This window comes from Bufo bufo, chromosome 5 (genome assembly GCF_905171765.1).
Source record: "Bufo bufo chromosome 5, aBufBuf1.1, whole genome shotgun sequence".
Classification (NCBI taxonomy): domain Eukaryota; kingdom Metazoa; phylum Chordata; class Amphibia; order Anura; family Bufonidae; genus Bufo; species Bufo bufo.
In genome coordinates, this window is record NC_053393.1 from 458,273 (window position 1) to 473,646 (window position 15,374).

At 48.5% G+C, this 15,374-nt stretch overlaps 1 long non-coding RNA gene across 1 annotated transcript; it reads left to right on the plus strand.

Annotated features, from left to right (window-relative positions):
* Positions 1 to 3,862: 3,862 nt before the first annotated feature.
* LOC121001151 lies at positions 3,863 to 8,115 on the plus strand. The gene is made up of 3 exons (XR_005778992.1): positions 3,863 to 3,897; positions 7,912 to 7,990; positions 8,097 to 8,115. It is a non-coding gene; the product is annotated as an uncharacterized LOC121001151 (long non-coding RNA).
* The last annotated feature ends 7,259 nt before the right edge of the window (positions 8,116 to 15,374 follow it).

The following is a 15,374-nucleotide window of genomic DNA, read 5'->3' on the forward strand; positions in this document are numbered from 1 at the left end:
ATTGGAGCCGTCTGCTTCTGCTGCTGGGCTTGTGTAGTGCAGTTGTGCTTGATCGGCTGCCTACCTTGGGTGGCTGGCGGCTAGTCCAGCAGTATCTGGATGACTGTACTTGGCTCTGAGTGGGTGTCTATGTGACCAGCTGTGCCTGAGGTGCCGCCATGTCTCAGTGGTGGTTTACCTTGGTGGCTATGCATGCATGGTGAACTAGTTCTGTGGCTTTGCCTGGTTGACAGTTTGTAGTTTAATGATCTACAATAAGCATAGCACACCAACAAAGCCCTATAATGCTCCTGGTGGGGAGTGAGAAGATGGGCTGGAACATATTGTTTGGATGGCCTACAGGATATATGGCGCACCAACAAAGCCCTATATGGCTCCTGGTTAGGAGTAAGAAGATGGGCTGGACTAGTTAGTCTGGATGGCCTACAGGAGGTATGGCTCAGCAGAAAAACCCTATAAATACTTGTCTACTGGGGTCCGTCATGCGGTAGTTTCTGGCGGTGCGGACCCTAGAAGGTCTGAAGGGTCCAGGGGGCTCTTTGGACGTCTTGCGCAGATCCAGGAGCTCCTCCAGGATATGGATGCCACGGTAGGGTTCCCTCATGGATGCCAGATTGAAAGGAAATTTGGAGATTTTAGCATCTGAACTTCTTCTGGTGGACCTAACAAAGGGCCTCCAGTGGACCTTGGATCAAAACATCTGTTTTGCACCAAAGGAATCGATGTTAAGCAGTCATCTTCAATTTTGATCATTCTATGTCAAGATAAGTACTTCTCTAAGATGTTTTGTTAAATCTGTTCCAATTATTTTTCTAAGCATTTGATGAGGAACCCATGTGGGATTTCTTTTATAAGATTATGCCTGGTTTAAAGTCTAATGTCTCCATACCTATTGGGGCAGTGCTTGAGCTACCTTCTTGATAGAGGTTGATTATTCTGCTTCCTGACGCCTACAGCACCTGCTTGGATGGTAGGTCCCTGAGAGTAAGTGCTCGTGCACACGACCATATGCCCTCCGAGACATACGGTCCGTGAGCGGGCCATATCTCCCGGAGCAGCATACATTGAGCGCACAGCATCATATGATCTTATGAATGCGGGACAATAGCCCCGCGGGCGGCCCTATGATGCTGTGCGCTCCCATGTGCACAATGTATGCCGCCCCAGGACATATGGCCCGCTCACGGACTGTATGTCTCGGAGGGCATACGGTCGTGTGCATGAGCCCGGAGATGGATCCAAGTCCATTGGGGCCACTTAAGCGGGCTGTGGAGTTGTCAGTATAGTTTCACTTGCTTCAAGCTTCGAAGTCTAGAAGCTTAGCCGGAAGCTCTGCAAGAATACATCTGAACCCGAGGGCTGCCGCCTAGAGGAGCTGTTATACTGATCATAAAAGCATCAAAAGCGGCCTCTGTCACCAATAAATTATTTGTGTTATTTTGGACTTCGGGATAATACAAGGTATAGAAGATCTCAACTAATGTTTAAAAATAAAATAAGATCTCAGTTATGAAGAAAGTTTATCAAAATAAATGTATTTACCCCGTAAAGGCTTTGGAGTATCTATATAAATATGGAACCAGACCTTGTAAAAGCCGGAGCAATAAATGACCCTGCAGAGAACATGGGATCATGTACAGAGAACACGGGATCATGTACAGAGAACATGGAACACGGGATCATGTACAGAGAACACGGGATCATGTACAGAGAACACAGGATCATGTACAGAGAACATGGAACACGGGATCATGTACAGAGAACATGGAACACGGGATCATGTACAGAGAACACGGGATCATGTACAGAGAACATGGAACACGGGATCACTACTAGAGTTCTGTGAAGGTATGGAAGCTGTTCCCTCGGGGTTTGGTGACGTCACTTACATGGCCCAACTTGTACATGAAGCATCACAATCACCTGAGCAGTAAGGTGTCCTGGGTGGTCACTAAACCAGCCTGGAGAACTGGACCTCTCACTTGCTCACAGACAGAAGTCCCGAGTCCTGGCGCTTGCCTGTAGGTGATGTCTGTATTGTATTTAGAGATAAAGCTGCAGTCAGCAGCTTATGAATAGGAGGACTCCTGAGCATGCGCAGTATCACATTCGGCCCACGCTGGAGAGTGATTAGAATGACTGTGATGGTGCTGAAGACCACAGAATGGGACTTCACGTATAGCAGCTGCCTTTCCAAAGTCCTAATAGCACGTATGGACACTGACAGCAGGTGACAGGAACCAGATGATGAGGGTCACGGCAGGAGGAAGTGGTCCAGCAGTGGAGTGGATGGCAGACAGGTAGGTAGTGGATGGGTGACAGTGAGCGACCATGACCCCATCTGAATTCAGCCCTGAACAATGCAACAGCAAGAAACAAGTCCCATCCTCAGCAAGAAGGACTTTCAGGAGTCTGAGTCTGGTCCAGCAAATGTGTAACCAGTGCACGGAGTTACATCATTATCGGTGAGATACCTATTGTTAGTGCCTCAACCAGCAACACAACGCCTATAAGGCAGCGTCACGGAGAGCGTGCACGTCTGTCAGCTATGCTCCAAGTATCACATACACACGCTTGATACACGGACTGCACATTTAAAGGCAATCAGTAAAAGTTATGTTTTATAGGAGAAATTATTTGGGTCAAGTTTGGGTATTTAGCCTAATAGGCACCTAATTTGTTGATTGCATAGAATGCAGAGAACACACCTGGTAGAACAAGATACAACAAAAGGACCACAGACCCCATAATACAGAATAAAGTGCAAACTATGTAGAAGAGAATGCACCGAGCATACACGAAACCTGACAACCAGAATGGAGTAATGTCTGGGTATATAAACGCTAGACAATCAGCAGCTCCACCCTAATCAACCAGGAAAGGCTAGAATATCACCGAGCCCAGATGTAAGACCGCTGCATCTAAGAGACTGTAACCTCCGCCTAAGCAGAGTTAGTGGATAGGTGAACATGAAGCATAACGGCTGCTGTCATCCATGTAATGCTTTATTCAGATGGACTTCGTTTCTGCAACTGTAGAAAGGTGGAAGGGAATTTATTACAGACACGTCCCAGATGTCCGCTGAACGCTTGTGTGTAAGGAGGTCTCTGGAGATGACTTCCTTTTCCATTGATGTGTGATGTATGGTCTTTAGGTTTCCATATTGAGTTTGAGAATATCTTTTTAGAGAGTTTACACATAATTCGTCTTATTTTACTAACTGCACAGAATTTTGGGATTTGCAATGAGCCGCAAAGCTGTGCACCGTTTCTAAATATCTCAGTAATGGAAAATGTTCAGCCGTTTCTTCAGAAGACTGTGTAATGTCCCAGGAGAGATTTGTCCTAATGAATGTGTCCTGGTGGAGCGAAGGACTGCGAAAGGGGAAATACTACTGATCTAGAATTAGTGTATGTGATTGAGTTCAGTAAAAAGGCACAACGTCCAAGTCTGTCAGGGTGGGGGGCTTACCCTGCATCTTGCTAATGGTAGGGGATATGGGGTATAACTCGAGGAGAATTCTCAGAATGCAAAGGGGAGAAGACCAATAGTGCTGGGGTGGCATCCACTTTACACCCGCTTCTCCTGTCTGCTGTGCTTTCTTATTCCAGAGGGTATTCCTTTGGACAGTTACCTCTGACAGACCCTTGTGTCTACTAGACAAGGAGGATGCCCTATCTCAGGACATTGTTATTTAGGACCTGATCACTAAACCTAGATGTGAAGGCTCTGAAGAAGAGTCTGATCTATAGACAGCCCTACAGGAGGCCATGTATTCAGTCACTGTGTGCTTGTGTCTCCACAGATGGATCCAGGAGGAGAATTCCCCTCGAGAGATGTCCCAGTCCTCTGTATTCCCAGGACTGTCCAGATGAGAAGCTCCCAGAGAACCATCAGGTACATGGAGCAGAGGTCTTACAACTTTAAGAGGATTGAACCACAATTAGTTTTATATTGTGACCACACAACGGAGAGACTCGCCCTTGACTTTCTCTCAACCTGAATCTCAAATTGTATCAGAACTTCCCTAAATAGGTAGTCTTTCTGCATCCTGTGGGGGGTGTAGGCTGGGTCACCACATGGGGGCTTCTCTAAGCTGAATTACCGCTCTTTTCTGCATGTGGTCAGCAGGAAGTGGGTGTCAAGAGTCGCTTCTGGTAGGGATACTGTTGGATGGATCCTTTGCTCTGAACAGGAGTGCAAACTGTCTGTCTCAGAAAAACCGTAATCAGAAAAATAATGATGTCCACCCTTGCAGTATTAGAGCCTTTTGCCAGGCCCCAGCTCAAGAACTAAAGGTAACAGGTGGGGTAGAGTCTTGGACCTAGCCTACTTACAGCCATGAGGAGGAGACTGAAGCATCGAACAACACTGCTCTCTGGGAAAAGTGATCAGAAGTCCAATCAACACTGAGCTCATTCTAGGACACGGGCTTAAGATCAAGGAGGAAGAGGGTTTACCAATTCATGGCAGAAGATGTTTTTAAAAGCATGGAAACATCTGGCTGGTAGTGGTACGATGCATGGAAAACACTCATTCACGCAGGTGAGTTTTCCTTCCAGATGTGATGCATGTAGTGAACATAGCACCTGGACTGAACCCGGACCATTCATGTCTATGACTCTGTGCACATGAGCCTTGTTTTTAACGTATCATCTCTGCGTTCAGGAGAAATCGTAGCTTGTTCTATATTATGCGTTTTCCACACAGCCCTGGCTCCATAGAAGTTAACGGGGCTCATGTGTAAAACAAAAGACCTCCGGAGGCAATACGTATTCATTAATGGTCGCTCGGAGATGCAAATTATTCTTCAGTCTTTCTTCACACGTGTGAAAAGTGCAACAAAACTGATTACATATGCACAAAAAACAAACGCTGAAGGCAATCTCGGACAAAACTGGTTCAACATGCGAGCGAAACCATCAGTCTTTGCTAAACAGACTCTGACACAATCCTTATCGCTCGTGTGAAAAAGGCCAACAAGTAGGAGAATACCAGCAAACGTGAATAATAAACTGTAGATGTATATGTTATGTGCACATCAAGGGGCAGAAACCGTTCTCGGTGACCGCTGAGGTTCCTGGGTTATGCCTACAGATGTCCCACCCAATATGGTCTGGCTGAGGTTCCTGGGGTGTGCCTACAGATGTCCCACCCAATATGTCTGGCTGAGGTTCCTGGGGTGTGCCTACAGATGTCCCACCCAATATGTCTGGCTGAGGTTACTGGAGTGTGCCTACAGATGTCCCACCCAATATGTTTGGCTGAGGTTCCTGGGGTGTGCCTACAGATGTCCCACCCAATATGTTTGGCTGAGGTTCCTGGGTGTGCCTACAGATGTCCCACCCAATATGTCTGGCTGAGGTTCCCTGGGGTGTGCCTACAGATGTCCCACCCAATATGTCTGGCTGAGGTTCCTGGGGTGTGCCTACAGATGTCCCACCCAATATGTCTGGCTGAGGTTACTGGGGTGTGCCTACAGATGTCCCACCCAATATGTCTGGCTGAGGTTCCTGGGGTGTGCCTACAGATGTCCCACCCAATATGTCTGGCTGAGGTTCCTGGGGTGTGCCTACAGATGTCCCACCCAATATGTCTGGCTGAGGTTCCTGGGGTGTGCCTACAGATGTCCCAACCCAATATGTCTGGCTGAGGTTCCTGGGGTGTGCCTACAGATGTCCCACCCAATATGTCTGGCTGAGGTTCCTGGGGTGTGCCTACAGATGTCCCACCCAATATGTCTGGCTGAGGTTACTGGGGTGTGCCTACAGATGTCCCACCCAATATGTCTGGCTGAGGTTACTGGAGTGTGCCTACAGATGTCCCACCCAATATGTCTGGCTGAGGTTCCTGGGGTGTGCCTACAGATGTCCCACCAATATGTCTGGCTGAGGTTACTGGGGTGTGCCTACAGATGTCCCACTCAATATGTCTGGCTGAGGTTCCTGGGGTGTGCCTACAGATGTCCCACCCAATATGTCTGGCTGAGGTTCCTGGGGTGTGCCTACAGATGTCCCACCCAATATGTCTGGCTGAGGTTCCTGGGGTGTGCCTACAGATGTCCCACCCAATATGTCTGGCTGAGGTTACTGGAGTGTGCCTACAGATGTCCCACCTAATATGTCTGGCTGGCCTACATGTGTGCACATATCTGCTAATCTACAGGCTGGAATATAAAACGAACTGGAGAACGTACGGCGGGCACAAGCGCTATTCCGAGAACACTAGCTGCACTCTGGCTGGTGCATGGCATCATGTCAGGAACGTACCCCAAAGGCTGTCTAAAAGTTGTAGAGGTGTAAAGGGTTAACAGACCTTGGAGGGGAGGAGAACCCTCTTAGAACATGAGGTTTTCTGGGTATTTACTTTGGTTTGCTTTCCTTATGGATGCGCTCCTGGCTGAGTTCTGTGGATGTATTTGTGGGCACACTCCGGCCTATGTGCCCAGACCGTTCTGTGGATGTATTTGTGGGCACACTCCAGCCTATGTGCCCACACCGTTCTGTGGCTGTATTTGTGGGCACACTCCAGCCTATATGTGGGCACACTCCGGCCTATGTGCCCAGACCGTTGTGTGGATGTATTTGTGGGCACACTCCGGCCTATGTGCCAGACCGTTCTGTGGATGTATTTGTGGGCACACTCCGGCCTATGTGCCCAGACCGTTCTGTGGATGTATTTGTGGGCACACTCCAGCTGGGAATAGACTCCTTGAGAAATGCAGAACCAGTTTCTGCCCTTAATGTGCTTATCCAAAAAGTAAACTGGTGCTCTCCCAGAAACATTGAAAAATGGATTACACTTTACTGGTGAGGAGACCCCGGCCTGGGATGAAACACCTTGCCACTTGAAGATTCATCTCAACCCAGAAATCTTGTGGATAGAAAAAAAGTCTCCAAGAGGACTGGATGCCCGTAAAACACAAGGCTGCTGGGACAGTGTGGATGTTCCAGAAAGGGAGCAGATCCTGAATTCTATCCCCATCCTCAAGCGGCTACAGTTTTCTTGTTGAAGATTGAATCAGTCTGCATGCTGGCGAGAGCTGCAGATCAGTCACACTGTACCAGAGGAGCAATGTGGCTGAAATACTGGCAAGGGGTCATTTCCCAGGCTAAACTGAAGGCCATTTATGATTTGGCCTTTTTCAAGAAAAGACCTCTGAGAAATTTCTAAACTCCTTCATGTGGAGAAAATCAAGTCAATAGTCCCTCTGATCAAGAAAAGGGCAGTTTATGGCAACCTTAGATTTAAAAGATGACTACAGATATCTGAGTCATTTCGTGTGCCAAAAATTCCAGAGAATTGCGGGAAATAGCGATAAAGGTCAGTAGATCTGGACTGCAGAATGTCGTCCCCCTGCCCTTTGGAGAGTCTTTCCGCACTGAGAATATTTGCATCTTTTACCAGGATAAAGATATCTCAGTAATTCCTCAGTCACTCAACGTCCTGCAGCATCTAGGTTGGTCCTGAGCCAAGAATGGTTGGACTGTGTCCTTTGGTAAGAAAAATATTGCTGATCAAAGATGGTGACCGCTTGTAAAGTATCTGTCTGCTTTTCTCCTTCTCGGCAAGACACGGAGAAGCAATGATCCAGGCCAGACATGTAGAACTCCAGAGGACTGCTAGGGGAGCCATGCACATTCTGGGCCTCGGGACCTCCTGCATATCTGCTTCGGCCTGGAGCCAGTTTCATTCAGGCGCTCTCCAGAGTTGCCATGTGGTCATCACGCCTTCACTCAGCACTATGTGATCAGTCTCAGCCATTTAACTGAGATGAGTGAGGAGAGGGGGACACTTTAGCTTCTATCTTCTTCTTAGGAGGTTCTAGGACGATCTTTCCATGGTGCTGTAATAGACGATTCATGAAAACGGAACTGTGAGGATTCATTCCTGCTCTTCTTCTCTGTTTAGGATGAAAATCTGATTGATATTAAGGTAGAAGTTATAGATGATGCAGAAGAGGAGACGGATATATGGACCAAACAGCAGTGTAAGGAGGGGGGCTTTCATGTCTGTTTAGGGGTCATTTAGATACTACTCCCATCATCTCATCATCACACGTAATAATCTCTCCTGTCCCTGTGTGTTTCCTACAGATGGACTCATAGAAGGAAATCCCCCTGAGAGATGTCCCCGTCCTCTGTATTGCCAGGACTGCCCAGAGGAGAAGCTCCTAGAGAACCATCAGGTAGATGGAGCTGAGCCCTATACACATCTATATAGGGGGGTCATAGATTGTGGGGGTCTCTTATGTGGACCTGTCTGCTGTATTGTCCTGAATTGTTACAGATGACAAATCAGGGGGAAGATGTGACTGATATTAAAGTGGAGGATGAAGGAAGAGCGGATGATGGGCGATCCCCCGTGTAAGAGTGAGGTGGAGGAGGACCTTCAGTCCATGTCACCACAGGATTGGAATCAGAATGGAGGAAGGGAATTAGGAGGTTTCTTCAGGAGAGGCTCCACCTACAGCGGCAGTAAAGTCGCACTCCGGGCAGTGACCCCTGTGTTATGTGCCGGAGCGGAGGGAAGGACTGTACATAGACATCCTCTCCAAGCTCCATCCTCTCATGCTCCAGGCTGGACACTTGGCTTAGTATCAGGTTTTGGGGTGCACCGGCTGTGATGAACGGTTGCACTTATGCTGGGATCTGAGAGAACTCCGCTTAACCACTTTTTACACCACAGTGAAAACAACAGCTGTTTTTAGAACAAATTGAAGTTGTCGGGACTATTTGTATTTTTTAACATCCAGTGAATAGCTGCCATCAGAAAATAGAACATGTTCTGTTTTTGAATAGGGAAGAATAATGTAGTCACTCCTCTTACTGGTTTTGCAATCATGTAATTCAATTCTTTTATTAAATAATGTTAAGCACATAAAAACACCTATTATAAAAAACATATACAGCGCTGCCCATAATTATTCATACCCCTGCCAAATTTTGACTTAAAGTCACCGAATGAGGTGACAAAGGCCGACTTAGGGATGGCGTCCGGAGCCAGGGGTATCTGCCAGTACCCCTTACACAGATCAATAGTAGTGAGGTATTGGCCTCTGGCCATCGGTCTAGCAGTTCATCTATCCTGGGCATCGGATAAGCCGTCTGATACAGTCTTTTCATTCTACCTCCAGTAGTCTACGCAGAAGCGGGTCGTACCGTCCCACTTCGGTACGAGGACTACCGGAGAAGCCCAGGGGCAGTCTGAGGGCTCAATCACCCCCAGCTGGAGCATCTCGTCGATTCCTTACGCATATTCTCTCGCACCGCTTCAGGGATGCGGTACGGGGTCTGGCGCATGGGTAGTTGCCCTGGGGTTTCTACTCTGTGAGTGGCCAGTGGAGTGTACCCAGGCACATTGGAGAAAGTCTCCTGCTTCTCTCTTAGCAGCTGTTGTACCTCGGTACGTTTCTGTGGGCTCAGCCGGTCCCCAGTACAACTTCTCCTAAATCCCCAGACAGCTGACCGTTCCCCAGTAGATCCGGCAGGGGAAGACTGTGCAAACTCTTCAGAGCTGGTGCACAAATAGCGGTCATCTCCTCTGAGCGTTCCTGGTAGGGCTTCATCATGTTCACAATGGAGCATGTGTCGCCCTCCGGTCCCTGCGCAGGGGCCAAATTATATAAGTGGTGTCACATCACTGTTACACCACTTTATAAGGGCCTTGCCAGGCGGCCTGTAACCTTATCATGTCGGACAGGTTTTAAAATTAGAACTTTCTGCCAACCTGGAAGCTACGGTCCTGGCGCCCCGATCGTACCATGTGCGCTGGCGCGTCTGAGCCGCCCGGAGGTTTTCCTTTACCGTCTTGGTTAGAGCTTCCAAGCGATCTCGGAGCGCCAACACATATGGTACAATGGGGGTGCCGTTCTGCGCTCCTGTCTCCCTCCCAATGCTCCCTAATTAAGTCCAGCGGTCCCCTTACTCTCCTCCCGAACAACAATTCGAATGGGGAGAATCCTGTGGATTCCTGCAGGCACTTCCCGGTAAGCAAAGAGGAGGTGAGGCAGGAATCGTTCCCAGTCTCGGTGGGTCTCAGCAAAGGTTCGGAGCATTTGTTTTAAGGTGCCATTGAATCGCTCGCAGAGCCCATTGGTCTGAGGATGGTAGGGGGGCACTGATTATAGGTTAATTTTGCAAATTTCCAGAGGTGCTGGGGACCTCTGCAGTGAATTGAGTACCCTGATCCGAGATGATCTCCCCTGGGTAACCCCATCCGGGAGTAAATCTGCATCAGGGCCTCTGCCACGGTTTCTGCGTGGATGTTTGTCAAGGTACGGCCTCTGGGTAGCGGGTGGCGTAATCCACCACCGTCAAAATATACCTCTTGCCAGAGGGGCTAGGTTTCCGGAGGGGACCTACTATATCTACGGCTATTCTATGGAACGGTTCCTCGATTATAGGTAGCGGGTGTAACTTTGCTTTCCGCCGGTCCCCCCTCTTCCCTACCCTCTGGCACGTTCGCAGGTGCTGCAATATTTGCGTACTTCCTGGCTAATTCCTGGCCAAAAGAAACTTTGGGTCAGCCGATATCTAGTACGACTGACCCCAAATGTCCGGATAACGGAATATCGTGCGCTATCCGGAGCAGTTCGGCTCGGTACCTCTGTGGTACAACTAGCTGTCTCATAATGATCGGGTCTGACCCAGCTACCTGCTTGTCTGACTCCCTGTATAATAGCTGCCTATCCCATACAAATCTTTCCCCCTCCGCCCCCGGTTGGTCAGAGGTGACTTTGTCTCTATATACCTGTAGAGTAGGGTCAGTGATCACCTCTGCCGCAAATTCGTCAGGAGGGGCCCAAGGGACACAGTCTAGGGAAGGAAAGGTTGTCTTACTGGACCTCGGCCGTGTGTTGTAGTCCTGGGTGCGGGCCTGTTGCCTGGTGACCACTGGATGTGCTTCCTCAGTGGTTGTGGTTTGCGGCTCAAACGCAGATGTGAGCTTTCCCAGGTCATTTCCCAGTATCACCTCCTGCGGGTAATTGGGGCTCACCCCACCTCCACAGTCCCTGACCCCGCACCCAATGCAAATGAACCCTTGCTGTATTTCAGCCGATATACGGCTCCCCCAGCAACCCTGACAGCACAGTCTTATTGGTTTTAGCTTTGTCCGTGACCAAGTGGCTTTGGACCAAGGTTATGGTTGCTCCCGATCTCAGAGTCCCTGCATAGGTTTCCCTCCAGGTATACTGTTTGCCTGTGGTGCTGCCGATTATCCGCCTGTGCTTGTAGTGGGTTGGCTTCGTGGAGTACTTCCCACTGTTCTATAGTGGTGACTGGAAATGCAGAGCCATAAGCGGTGGGTGTCTCCTCCTGATAGTGGTGTGCTGCTGCTCTCGGTGGTGGTGGTGTCCTGGTCGGATCCAGGTGGATCGGTCTCTAAGCTGCGGGCATTCCCGCTTGTAGTGTCCCACTCTGGCACTGGTGGCATTGCACAGAGGAAGGTGGGCGGAACCTCGGTTGAGCCGCTGTAGGAGCTGGTGGGGGTAGTGGTCTCAGTGTGTGGTGGTGCTAGCTGAAAATTGGTTTCCCCATAGAGGTCGCACAGCTGGTTTAACACCCACAAGCTTGTGCTGCTGCGGGCATCCATATAGTCATCGGCCTTTTTAGCTGCTTCTGTGATAGACGTGGGGTTACGGTTCTCTCACCCCATTCCTGCAGGTCTGCGGGTTCCCATCATAGAACTGTTCTAGTAGCAGCATTTGTAATAGGTCCTCCATGGACCGTGCCTGGTTCGCTTGTACCCATCTGAGGGCTGCCCTTTGTAAACGGCAAGCCCATTCTGCATGCAAAGTCTTTTTCTGCCTTTTTCAATTCCCTGAACCGTCTCCGGTATGCCTCTGGTGTCCATGCATATCGGGCCAGGATAACTTCTGTGACACGGCTGTAATTCCTAATTTCTGTATCTTGGTATCATACGGTAGGCTTCAGCTGCCCTCACCAAGTTAACCGTCCTGCTAGGATGGGTACCCAATCTTCCATATGTATTTTATGTAACGTGCATAGTCTTTCAAAGTCTTGGAGGAATGCATCTATATCTTCCTCCGCTTCTACATACATTTTAAATGCTGGTATGGAAATTTTTGGCTTACCCTCTTGCACCATAGACCTGCTGGGCTTGGTGTTTGTGGTCTCCTTTGCCGCGTTATAAATTCTTGAACCTCTGTCATTGTCTTGGAGATAATTTCCTCTGGTGGGTTCTCCCATAAAATGACAGTCTGAATTGGAGCTGCCTTTGGAACTCTGCTTGCTCTGTTCCGTCCGTCTCGTCCCTCTGTGCAGTGACCGAATCATCTCTGTTCGGATTTCTGCCATTATTTCAGAGAGATAAGTGTTGCCTTTGTTTTGTTGCTGGCTGAAATACCTCTTGCTTCCAGAAGATCTTTAAGTGTGGATCGTTTTATAAAGTGGAGTAATCAATCTCCATTAATCCTTGTTCCTCTGAGTCTGGATTCCAGCGCTTCCAAACAATGTAGCGGGAGAGCTGATATTCCACAGCGAATCTCCACTTAAGATCCCAGTGAGGCTCAGGAACAAGTCTTATAAAGCCATAGAGTAGTAATTCCAGCAGGCAAAATAATCCAATAATATCTCAACAGCAATCCCAATGACTGGACGACACACAGCATCAGGAGCAGAACTCACTTTATTTAGACACAGCAACACCTACTTTAAACCCCCAACAGCCTCATTTACATACAATAGGGCACATAGAAGATTATGGTACAAGGACGGTAGGGCCAGACAATAGCAAGGGCTGATGGGAGATGGAGGAGGGACAGAGCAGCTAGATTACTGGTCTCCCAGTGTCCCTGAGACAACACCTTGCTGGGGGAAACAATGGGACAGGAAAAAGGGAGAGGGAAGAGGCACAGAAAAGCAATGCTTTAACATAGGTAAACATTACAGTAAGAGCAAGATATATACAGTTTACAATACATAGCAATACAATTAACGAATGCCGTTTTACATGAATTAAACAGGACAGGCTAAATACAATCTGCTACAAAGGTCTTTATGGTAGACGATTGCATGCCCACGTACCTTATACTGTGTGACACCTGAAAAAACCCTATAAATAGTGAGGCGGACACGACCACCGGCTCCCTGCACTTAATACGGACGGAGTCAGGGTCACCTAGAATCAAGCCAGAAAAGGAAACACAAATAAAGGAAAAAGACTTATCTGAGGAATCAGCAGTAGCAGTCTACCAGCAGTGAACAACTCATCCAGGAAGAAGTATAAACCGCAAAGTGAGGCAGTATGGGAGGGAATATAAAGGGAGACAATTAGTGTAAATAGGTGACAGCTGGTGAAGGAAAGAAGATGACAAAGTGAAACCAAAACAAAGAACGTCATGCAAGAGGTAAAGAAGAACGTCTAACAGACCTTCTCACAGAACTGGTGGTGACAATAACCCTCCCTCTACGGGTGGACTTCGGACACTCAGAGCCCAACTTCTCAGGATAGACCTATGGAAAGCCCTGATGAGACGAGTTGGCCTTAATGTCCGCCACTGGGACCCACATCCTCTCCTCAGGACCATAACCCTCCCAATGAACGAAGTACTGGAGAGAACTGTGGATAATGCGAGAATCCACAATCCTAGAGACCTGAAATTTCAAGATTACCATCAACAACAATCGGAGGAGGAGGCAAGAGGAGGGTACAGTGGGTTGGACATAAAATTTAATAGGCACCTGTGAAAAACATTATGGATCTTCCAAGTCTGAGGAAGATCAAGACGGAAAGCAACGGGATTGATGACGGACAAGATCTTGTAAGGCCCAATAAACTTAGGACCCAACTTCCAGGAGGGAACCTTCAGCTTGATATTCTTTGTAGACAACCACACCAGATCACCCACATTTAGGTCCAGACCAGGCACACGTCTCTTATCCGCCACACGCTTATATCTCTCACTCATCTCTTCAGATTACCCTGAATCTTTTGCCAAATAAATGACAAAGACGAGGAAAATCTCTCCTCATCAGGTAAACCAGAAGACCCCTCTCCAGAGAATGTCCCAAACTGCGGATGAAACCCATATGCACAAAAAAAATGGTGACTTATCAGAGGACTCCTGGCGACGGTTATTTAAAGCAAACTCAGCAAGGGACAAAAAAGAACACCAATCCTCCTGATTCTCCGCCACAAAACAGCGCAGATATGTCTCCAGATTCTGATTGACGCGTTCGGTCTGACCATTCGACTGCGGGGTTGAAAGCAGAAGAGAACGACAACCGAACCCCCAAGGCAGAACAGAAGGCCTTCCAGAATCTGGAAACAAATTGCGTTCCCCTATCAGAAACGATGTCTGAAGGAATGCCATGCAATTGAATAATGTGATCAACAAACGCTTGTGCCAGCGTCTCGGCATTGGGTAACCCAGCAAAGCGAATGTAATGTGCCATTTTGCTAAAACGGTCCACTACTACCAGAATCACAGTCTTCCCCGAGGAACGAGGCAGGTCCGTAATGAAGTCCATGGACAGATGCGTCCAAGGACGGGAAGGAATGGGTAATGGGAGGAGAGAACCCGATGGCCGTGAATGAGGGACCTTGGCACGAGCGCAGGTATCGCAGGCTGCCACAAAACCCTCAACCGTCTTACGAAGAGCCGGCCACCAGAATCTCAGAGCAATGAGATCCACTGTGGCTCTACTCCCCGGGTGCCCAGCAAGGACAGTATCGTGGTGCTTCTTAAAAACCTTGTGTCGTAAAGCGAGAGGCACAAACAACCTCCGGGGGAACAAAGATCAGGAGCCTCTGCCTGGGCTGCCTGAACCTCTGCCTCCAAATCAGGATAAAGAGCAGAGACGACCACCCCTTCAGCCAAAATGGGACCAGAGTCTTCAAAGTTCCCCCCTCCCGGAAACAATGTGACAGGCATCCGCCTTCACATTTTTAACCCCAGGGCGCAATGTAACAACAAAATTAAACCTAGAAAAGAACAAAGACCATCTGGCCTGTCTCGGGTTCAGACGCTTGGCCGATTCCAAGTAGGCCAGATTCTTATGGTCTGTAAACACGGTAATAGGGTGTCTGGTTCCCTCTAACCAATGGCGCCATTCCTCAAAAGCTAATTTGATGGCCAACAACTCCCTATCTCCCACATCGTAATTTCTCTCTGCAGAGGAAAGTTTCCTTGAAAAAAAGCACATGATCGCCATTTGGCAGGAGAGGGACCCTGAGATATGACCGCACCCACACCCACATCAGAAGCATCCACCTCAACAATAAAAGGTAGAGAGACATCAGGTTGTACCAAGATGGGAGCGGAAGCAAAACTCTCTTTGATACTAGAAAAAGCTTTAAGCGCATCTACCGACCACAAAGAAAAATCTACCCCCTTTTTAGTCATATCA